The 10260-nt window shown below is 40.8% G+C and overlaps 1 pseudogene; it reads left to right on the top strand.

The window, feature by feature from the left end:
* Positions 1 to 9706: 9706 nt before the first annotated feature.
* On the top strand, positions 9707 to 9881 carry LOC121821840 (U2 spliceosomal RNA; annotated as a pseudogene).
* Positions 9882 to 10260: the final 379 nt, after the last annotated feature.

The following is a 10260-nucleotide window of genomic DNA, read 5'->3' as shown; positions in this document are numbered from 1 at the left end:
CTCCTTATGTTGTCTTATTGCTCTGGCTAGAACTTCAAGTACTATATTGAATAAGTATGGGGAGAGTGGACAGCCTTGTCTTGTTCCTGATTTTAGTGGAATTGCTTTGAGTTTCTCTCCATTTAATTTGATGTTGGCTGTTGGTTTGCTATATATTGCCTTTATTATGTTTAGGTATGTTCCCTGTATTCCTGATCGCTCCAAGACTTTTATCATGAAGGGGTGTTGGATTTTGTCAAATGCCTTTTCTGCATCTAGTGAGATGATCATGTGGTTTTTTTCTTTGAGTTTGTTTATATGGTGTATTACATTAATGGACTTTCGTATGTTGAACCACCCTTGCATCCCTGGGATGAAGCCTACTTGATCATGGTGGATAATTGTTCTGATGTGTTCTTGGAGTCTGTTTGCCAGTATTTTATTGAGTATTTTTGCATCAATGTTCATGAGGGAGATCGGTCTGTAGTTCTCTTTCTTTGTTGCATCCTTGTTTGGTTTAGGAATCAGGGTAATTGTAGCCTCGTAGAAGGAGTTTGGTAATGTTCCTTCTGTTTCTATTATGTGGAACAATTTAGAGAGTATTGGTATTAACTCTTCTTTGAAGATCTGGTAGAATTCTGTGCTGAAACCATCTGGTCCTGGGCTTTTTTTGGTTGGGAGACCTTTAATGACTGTTTCTATTTCCTTAGGGGTTATTGGACTATTTAAATAGTTTATCTGGTCTTGATTAAACTTAGGTATGTGGTATCTATCCAGAAAAATGTCCATTTCTTTTAGGTTTTCCAGTTTTGTGGAGTAGAGGTTTTTGAAATATGACCTTATAATTCTCTGGATTTCCTCAATGTCTGTTGTTATGTCCCCCTTTTCATTTCTGATTTTGTTGATTTGGATTCTCTCTCTCTGTCTTTTGGTTAGTTTGGATAAGGGCTTGTCTATCTTGTTGATTTTCTCAAAGAACCAACTCTTTGTTTCATTAATTTTTTGTATTATTCTCTTAGTTTCTAATTTATTAATTTCACCTCTCACTTTGATAATTTCCTGGCGTCTATTCTTCCTGGGAGACTTTGCTTCTTCTTGTTCTAGAGCTTTCAGATGTGCTGTTAATTCACTAGTGTGCGATTTCTCCAACTTCTTTATGTGGGCATTTAGTGCTATGAATTTCCCTCTTAGCACTGCTTTCATAGTGTCCCATAAGTTTGGGTATGTGGTGTCTTCATTTTCATTGATCTCTAGGAAGTCTTTAATTTCTTTCTTTATTTCTTCCTTAACCCATTGGTGATTCAGTTGAGCATTATTCAGTTTCCATGAGGTTGTAGGTTTTCTGTAGTTTTTGTTGTTGTTGAAATCTAGCTTTAAACCATGGTGATCTGATAGAACACAGGAGGTTTTTCTGATTGTTTTGTATCTGTTGAGATTTGCTTTGTGGCCAAGTATGTGGTCGATTTTAGAGAAAGTTCCATGGGGTGCTGAGAAGAAAGTATATTCTTTCTTGTTAGGATGGAATGTTCTGTAGATATCTATTAGGTCCAATTGGGTCATGACATCGGTTAAGTCCTTTATTTCTCTGTTAAGTTTCGATTTGGGAGATCTGTCCAGTGGTGAAAGTGGGGTGTTGAGATCTCCCACTATTAATGTGTGGGGTTTTATATGTGGTTTAAGCTTTAGTAATGTTTCTTTTACATATGTGGGTGCCCTTATGTTTGGGGCATATATGTTCAGAATTGAAACTTCATCTTGGTCGATCTTTCCTGTGATGAGGATGTAATGTCCTTCTTGATCTCTTTTGATTGATTTTAGTTTGAAGTCTATTTTGTTGGATATCAGGATGGCTACCCCTGCTTGTTTCTTAAGACCATTTGATTGAAAAGTCTTTTCCCAGCCTTTTATTCTTAGGTAGTGTCTATCTTTGAATTTGAGATGTGTTTCTTGTATGCAGCAGAAGGATGGGTCCTGCTTTCGTATCCATTCTGTAAGTCTATGTCTTTTTATAGGTGAATTAAGTCCGTTGATATTAAGGGATATTAATGACCAGTGATTCTTCATCCCTGTTATTTTTGGTGGTAGTGTGTGTGTACTTCTCTTCTTTGGGGTTTACTGTTGTGGCTTTATCTATTGCCTGTGTTTTCAAGTGTGTATCTGACTTCCCTCGGTTGGAATTTTCCTTCTAGTGCTTTCTGTAGGGCTGGGTTTGTGGATAGGTATTGTTTAAATCTGGCTTTGTCTTCGAATGTCTTGTTCCTTCCGTCTATGATGATTGAAAGTTTTGCTGGGTATATTAGTCTGGGCTGACATCCATGGTCTCTTAGTGTCTGCATTACATCTGTCCAGGTCCTTCTGGCTTTCAAAGTCTCCATTGAGAAATCGGGTGTTATTCTGATGGGCTTACCTTTATAGGTCACTTGGCCTTTTTCCTTGGCTGCTCTTAATATTCTTTCTTTATTCTGTACATTTAGTTGTTTAATTATTATGTGTCGAGGGGACTTTTTTTGGGGGTCTAGTCTGTTTGGTGTTCTATAGGCTTCTTGTATCTTCATAGGCATTTCCTTCTTTAAGTTGGGAAAGTTTTCTTCTATAATTTTGTTGAATATATTTTCTGTGCCTTTGAGTTGGTATTCTTCACCTTCTTCTATCCCTATAATTCGTAAGTTTGGTCTTTTTATGGTGTCCCAGATTTCTTGGACATTTTGGTTCATGACTTTGTTGGCTTTAGTGTTTCCTTCGACTGATGGAACTATTTCTTCTACTGTATCTTCAATGCCAGAAATCCTCTCTTCCATCTCTTGCATTCTGTTGGTTATACTTGCATCCGAAGTTCCTGATCTTTTACTCAGGTTTTCTATTTCCAGCATTCCCTCTGTTTGTGTCTTTTTCATTTTTTCAATTTCCCTTTTCAGATCTTGGACTGTTTCCTTTGTTTGTTTCATTGCTTTTTCATGATTTTCTTTCAGTGCTTTATTGTTTTCTTCCAGGATTTTAATGTTTTCTTCCAGTACTTTATTGTTTTCTTGGAGGGCTTTATTGTTTTCTTCTAATTTGTTTGCCCTTTCCTCTAGTTGTTTACAGCGTTCTTCCAATTTTCTTGTCTTTTCCTCTACACAAGCCTCTACCTTCTTCATGAAGTTACTCATAAGGCTACTTTCTTCTGCTTCTTCCAATTTTTGGTGTTCAGGTCTAGATGTTGGAGGCGAGCTAGGTTCTGGTGATGCTGTATTGCTCTTCATTTTGCTGTATGTACTTCTGCTTTGACGTCTGCCCATCTCCTTGTGATTCCTTCTTGGTCTTATCAGTGGACTTGTTTCACAAAGATCTGACAGACTCAGGAAGACTCTCTCTCTTGTCCAAAAGGGAGTTCTCTTGACCAACTCTTTGGTCCAGAAGGGAAGTCAGGGGCAAGCTCTGGTCCAGAATGGCAGTCGGGGACAGGCTGGGAGCTGGGGGCCGGTCTCTAAGTCTCAGGAAGTGGGTGGGGTCTTGGGCAGATGGGTGTGGGGGCAGGGCGCGGAGACTGCAGGGGCTGCCGGGGGCTTGGAAATGGGGATCCCTCCCGGTGGGGCTAGAAGGGGAGCTGCCCGGTGGCCAGAACCTGGTGCCAAGTTGGGCAGGCCTCTCAGGAGTGGCTGGTGGCCAGGGATGGGGTCCTGGCTGGACCCAGGCACTCACCTCTGGTCCAGAAGGGAAGTCGTCAGGGGCAGGCTGGGAGCTGGGGGCCGGTCTCTAAGTCTCAGGAAGTGGGTGGGGTCTTGGGCAGATGGGCGTGGGGGCAGGGCGCGGAGACTGCAGGGGCTGCCGGGGGCTTGGAAATGGGGATCCCTCCCGGTGGGGCTAGAAGGGGAGCTGCCCGGTGGCCAGAACCCGGCGCCAAGCTGGGCAGGTCCTCCCGGGGTGGCTGGTGGCCAGGGATGGGGTCCGGGCTGGACCCAGGCACTCACCTCTGGTCCAGAAGGGAAGTCGTCGGGGGCAGGCTGGGAGCTGGGGGTCGGTCTCTAAGTCTCAGGAAGTGGGTGGGGTCTTGGGCAGATGGGCGTGGGGGCAGGGCGCGGAGACTGCAGGGGCTGCCGGGGGCTTGGAAATGGGGATCCCTCCCGGTGGGGCTAGAAGGGGAGCTGCCCGGTGGCCAGAACCCGGCGCCAAGCTGGGCAGGTCCTCCCGGGGTGGCTGGTGGCCAGGGATGGGGTCCGGGTTGGACCCGGGTACTCACCTCTGGTCCAGAAGGGAAGTCGTCGGGGGCAGGCTGGGAGCTGGGGGCCGGTCTCTAAGTCTCAGGAAGTGGGTGGGGTCTTGGGCAGATGGGCGTGGGGGCAGGGCGCGGAGACTGCAGGGGCTGCCGGGGGCTTGGAAATGGGGATCCCTCCCGGTGGGACTAGAAGGGGAGCTGCCCGGTGGCCAGAACCTGGTGCCAAGTTGGGCAGGCCTCTCAGGAGTGGTTGGTGGCCAGGGATGGGGTCCGGGCTGGACCCAGGCACTCACCTCTGGTCCAGAAGGGAAGTCGTCGGGGGGCAGGCTGGGAGCTGGGGGCCGGTCTCTAAGTCTCAGGAAGTGGGTGGGGTCTTGGGCAGATGGGCGTGGGGGCAGGGCGCGGAGACTGCAGGGGCTGCCGGGGGCTTGGAAATGGGGATCCCTCCCGGTGGGGCTAGAAGGGGAGCTGCCCGGTGGCCAGAACCCGGCGCCAAGCTGGGCTGGTCCTCCCGGGGTGGCTGGTGGCCAGGGATGGGGTCCGGGCTGGACCCAGGCACTCACCTCTGGTCCAGAAGGGAAGTCGTCAGGGGCAGGCTCGTATCTTGAAGTTTTTATTACTCTTTTACCTTTAGATATATTTGAATACTTTTTATGATAGCTTAAAATATAATTTTATGGCCCCTAGAAATTTGAATACTTTTTATGATTGCTTAAAATATCATTTTATAGCCTCTAGAAAACTTAAGGGAAGTTATTATAATTAGGGGGGCTTTTCTGTCTTCTACCTAAAAGTCTTCACTCTTCTGTTTCTGTTTATAAAGGGATAGTCCTCCCACAAAGGGGTAAGCCTCCCACAATTAAGTTATTTTATACAGAAATTTTACTGCTGTGGTAGGAACCCATGAGCTACTCAAACAGCTACAAGTGTTTTCATAATTAACATGGGTTTCTGTTTACCTGAATGGCTACTTGGAAATATTTTGAAATGACTGTTTTTCTCCTAGGAATCAAAATAGTCTCTTGAAAATTTCATTGAACATCTGTTAGAAGAGTGTTTTGATCCAGGAAAAGGGCTTGGTGCAGCAGAGACTGCTGTGGTTACCTTAGACCCATTCCAAAAAGGATATTCCATCTTTACCATCCTCTACTCCTTTACTTGGAGGTGTGGCAACTATGGAGATCACTGTGGATTCTTTGCAAGCTCAGTAGGGACCTGAGCCAGGGCTGAGTTAGATTCTGTACCCTCTCTGCCAGTGGCTGGTAGTCAAAGATGGGCAACTTTCTTCTTGCTAGTTCCCAATCTAATCCAGAGCATGCTTGATGGAAAGTATATCTCCATGATGGGTAAGGAAGATAATAAAGAAGGGTGACCTAAGACAGGCACAGTCTGAGGGGTCTGGGGAGCCTTTTGTTATATCAAGAAGGAGGAGTTGTGGAGGCCCCACAAAGGTTTCCTAGTGAGATCTGGGTTTGCTTTACCCAGCAGGGCTGCATTAGAGGATTGCTTGACCAAGTGCATGGTTACTAAGTGTTTGGAGGGGTCTACACTTGTTTGAGCTAGGGAAAGGTTTTTTGCTCGACCCCTTGGCATTTTTATAAAAAGCCTTTTAGTGGAGACAGAAAGGGCCAGTGGATAATGATCCAGGCCTTCCTGAGTCTGTCCTGTGTTTCTATCTGTTTTTCTTCCCTCTATTCTTCTATCTAAATCTCTTATCCCTCACTTTTCAAAAGTTTCCTGTCATAAAAATATGGGAGCTGATCTCCCACAAGAAGTAAGATGACTGGAACATCAAGGTAAGTAAAGATAAGACAAGATAACTAGATTTATCTTCAAATCATGAGAAAAGCTAGGGACTGTCCAAAGAGCATTGATTATAGTGTAAATCAGGCTACATTTGAATTAGATTTTCTCCTTCCATGTGTAACATGAATTTTAAAACGACTTATTATTAAAAAAAAAAAAAAGATCCAGATATTGAGGTGAAAGCTGAAAGATCAGAAAAACAGAACAAGCTATACACAATCTTACCTTGCCAACTCCTCAGCCAATCCTGTTTCCATGAATCCTCAGACTAAAAGTCTCTGAGTCCTTACCCGTGACTCTTCATGACTTATATTCTGTTTCTACCCAGCCATGTCACTTCCTGGGATTAAAGGCATGTGTGCTTTCCAAGCAAAGGCATGATATCTCAAGTGCTGGGATTAAAGCTATGTGCAAAATCATTGCCTGACTCTGTTGCCAGTGTGGCCTTGAACTCCCAGAGATTCAGACGGGTCTCTGCCTCCCAAGTGATAAGATTAAGTGTGTGTGCCACCACTATCTGGCCTCTGTGTCTAATATAGTGGATGGTTCTGTCCTCTGATCCACAGATAAGTTTATTAGGGTACACAATATATTACCACAACCATGCTACAGTCAAGAATAATCCATGTACCAATTCTGGGTCTTATTGTCCAGTGAAAGAGAGGTTAAATATCTACTTTAACAATTCAAGTTAATACGAATTTAGTACATAAAATTGACAATTATTTAGGAAAATATTTAAGTCTGATATATTTCTATTTTGAGATGTAGTTTCTACATTGAATATACATATGTAATAGCACCATTGGTAAGCTGCTATTTCAGTGATGAGACAGACAAAATCCTGTAATGAAAGAGATAAGGTAAGTTTTTAATGTTCTTTGCAGATAACATAGCCCAAAGTTTAGCTACAATTTTGGCTTTTTATCGAAAATAGATTATTGAACCTAAGTTTCTTAAAGAACTCTCACCACTGGTTATTATATCACTAAGCTCACATGCATCATTCTTGCATTGCTTTTGTTTATGTGGACTCTTGTCTCAAAGAAAATAGGACATATTAACATAAACTGAATTTAACATATATAGTCTGAAAAATAATATATAAAATAAAATTTATTTATAAAATGACATACAAAAATATTAAAATATATAATCTGTGCAAAATTTTAAGAAAAGAATCAGATAATTTTTAAACATTTTAATCTTTAAAATAGGCTTGGGTTCATGAAGAATTATAAAGATATTCAATGGTATGTTTTCACAGAGGAAATTAATTTTAAGACTTTTATTTTATGAAAGAGACAAAAATGAAAACTATTTTCTTTAATTATTCCATCAAAGACACCTCAAGGGTTTGGATAAAAATAATGGTGCTGCAGATTTTCCTCCACAATGGGTTAATTTAACCAAGAAGAATGAGGAGCGTAGACAGCACAGAGTGTAGAAGGGGAGCAGGATTTAGCAAGGGCTAAATCAAAAGTTCTTTGTGGGGAAGGAGTGGCCAAGTGGGGAACTTGAAAGCCGAATCTGGAGAAGATGCTGTGCTTAGTTGGGATTTCATAGCCCCTAGATGGGCTCCAAGGCATGCAAAGTAGGTGAAAGTTAAGGATCAATTAGGAGAAAGTCCAACAAGGATGAGTGAGACCGAGAAGAATTTTCATTTAGGACCTGGATCTGCTATTTGCATTGATCAGAAGTTGCTGTGGCTGTCAAGGAGGAAACATGAAGTAAATGTGGTAAATGCTCATTAGCCCTTGGGTTTCATGCCACATTCCTGGGTACCAGTTCCAGTGCCACCTGGGGTATACCCCATATCTAACAAAATTAAGCAATTAATTAATTTCTAGATTTGAATGATAAAAATGGTATCAATAATACAACATACGCTTCAGTTCCATTTACCTTTATAACTTGTTCCATAAAAAGCACATTATCGGGCTGGAGAGATGGCTCAGAGGTTAAGAACACTGACTGTTCTTCCAGAGGTCCTGAGTTCAATTCCCAGCAACCACATGGTGGATCACAACCACCTTAATGAGATTTGGCGCCCTCTTCTGTATACATAATAAATAAATAAATCTTAAAAAAAAAAAAAAAAGCACATTATCTTGTTCCTGGAAAATATTTCCAAAAGAGACACAGTGATTTGACCGTGGCCATGTGTGTGAATGCCTACAGAGTAAGGCTGGAATGCTCGGCAACTCCTTCAGTCTCCCTGGCATGCGACTCAGAAAGAAGACCAACTGAGACATGGCAGCTAAATCAGAACACCAAAGAGGAAGAGGATTCTTTTGGGAAAAATCAGGAATAAGCCAAGTCAAAAGAGTCAAAGAGGTTAAAGAAGAAGAAGAAGAGAATAAAGCCCTGTCTTGATTCTAAATGTAGGACCAGAGGGAGAATTTCCAGAGCTCAAGTATGATTCAGAGTACCCCAAGAATAGGAGCTGCCAGTCATTGTTATCAGATTGCTATAGCATTGTATAGATAATAATGCAGTAGATAGAAATATGACTGAAGATACATGATTGTAATGTAGCTTTGGAATAAAATTGAAACGATTAAGTTAGGTATACGCAATTCAAGTAGAAATATATAATTTTAAGAACTACCATGAGGTCATATACCACAGAGAAACAAACATTACAGAAAATCCAAATGAGAATTAACATACATGATAGCACTATTTGTATAAAGTTTGAACATCATTAGGTCATGCAAGCATGGCTGTATTATTGAGAAAAAAAATGTTTGGTATTTGCTCCAATTGCTTAGAGCATACATTTTAACTCTTTTTTAAATTTAAAATTGGACTTATTGAGTGTTCTTAAAAATATTTTTCATTGCTTAGTGGTTGATAATTTTTTATAAAGAAAGGTCATTTTTGGTGAGAATATCTATATATCAAGGGTGTTTGGTCACATTTTTTTTTATTTCTAAGAGGGCAAAATATTAGATCTAGTCATTTATATCCACTCTTCTGTTTTTTGGAGGCAATGGTAGATTGACCAGGTTTGGACTATGTACAAATAGAGAAATGGAAATGGACAACTAAAGTAATTGTTTATTTTATTTTATTTTTATTTTTTGCTCCTTGATGATACTTGATGAAATATAGATTGGAGTACTGTAGTTCATATGTCAGTATTGCTTTTGAATTCTTCAGATACATATTTAAACTTATTCTCTTTGTATGAATTGAATTAACAATTCAAGGTCAAAGATTTACCTCACTATATATGATAAACCTTTCAGAAGTATTCTGTAGACTTCAAAGATAAGAAAATATATAGTATATTAATGCTCTAATTGTCTAAAAATAGGCCACTTCATCATAAGTTAATGAGTTGTCCACACACCTGTGGCAAGTCTTCCTACCACAGTGACAGCAAAGCATTCTTATTTGGGGTAGATCAATAGCTGTGGACATTTTTCTTTTATGCAGTCTAGTTTACAACTCACTTTTAATATCCTTTAAAGGTACATAGGCAAATTCTACATGACATTTTTATAACCATTGTAATATCTCAAGTTTAATTTGTAGCAATAAAAATAGTCATATGCAAATTTAGAAGGGAGTGTGGAGAAAGAAAAAAGTCTAAAAACTGAAACAAAAAGGAAAAAAATTAAGCAAAGCTTAGGTTTACAGGGTAGTTAGTTCAACTACAGAAGGTAAATGGCATTTTTGTGAAAGATACCTGTTCAAGTGATGACTTTGAAATAGTTTATCGCTTCTCGGCCTTTTGGCTAAGATCAAGTGTGAAATAGTTTAATCCTCAAATGGCCTCTATGGGTTCTTCTTTATTTGTTTTTATCTATTTAGGAAGATGCCATTGAAACATTTCTCAATGAGTCATCATTGGTATATCAGTGTTTTAACCAGCACAGATGACTAATTGACATCGTTGGAAAAATCCCAAATAATCTTCATAAAAGAAGGAACCAAAGAGAATTGTAGCACCTCTGAAAGCAGGCTTAATCCTCAATACATATGCTTAGAATCTCGAATATAGAAATGAAGATGGATTGCTAAATGGTCTTAATAAATAAAAAAACACAGAGCCAGATATAGGGGTGAAAACCTGAGAGATCAGGAAAAAAGAAGGCCACAGCTAACCTCACCAACTCGGCAGCTTCCATTGGTAGCTACTTCTTGTCTACTTTTGCCTTGCTGTTCTGCAATCTGATTTGCTCTCTCTGTCCAGCTACATCACTTCCTCTTCCTGCCCAGCTCTGTCACTTCTTGTCTGTCTGTACATACCTATAGACCTCCATGGTTAA

This window comes from Peromyscus maniculatus, chromosome 12 (genome assembly GCF_049852395.1).
Source record: "Peromyscus maniculatus bairdii isolate BWxNUB_F1_BW_parent chromosome 12, HU_Pman_BW_mat_3.1, whole genome shotgun sequence".
Classification (NCBI taxonomy): Eukaryota; Metazoa; Chordata; class Mammalia; order Rodentia; family Cricetidae; genus Peromyscus; species Peromyscus maniculatus.
Note: the sequence above shows the minus strand (reverse complement) of the source record. Positions and strands in the feature narration are given on the sequence as shown.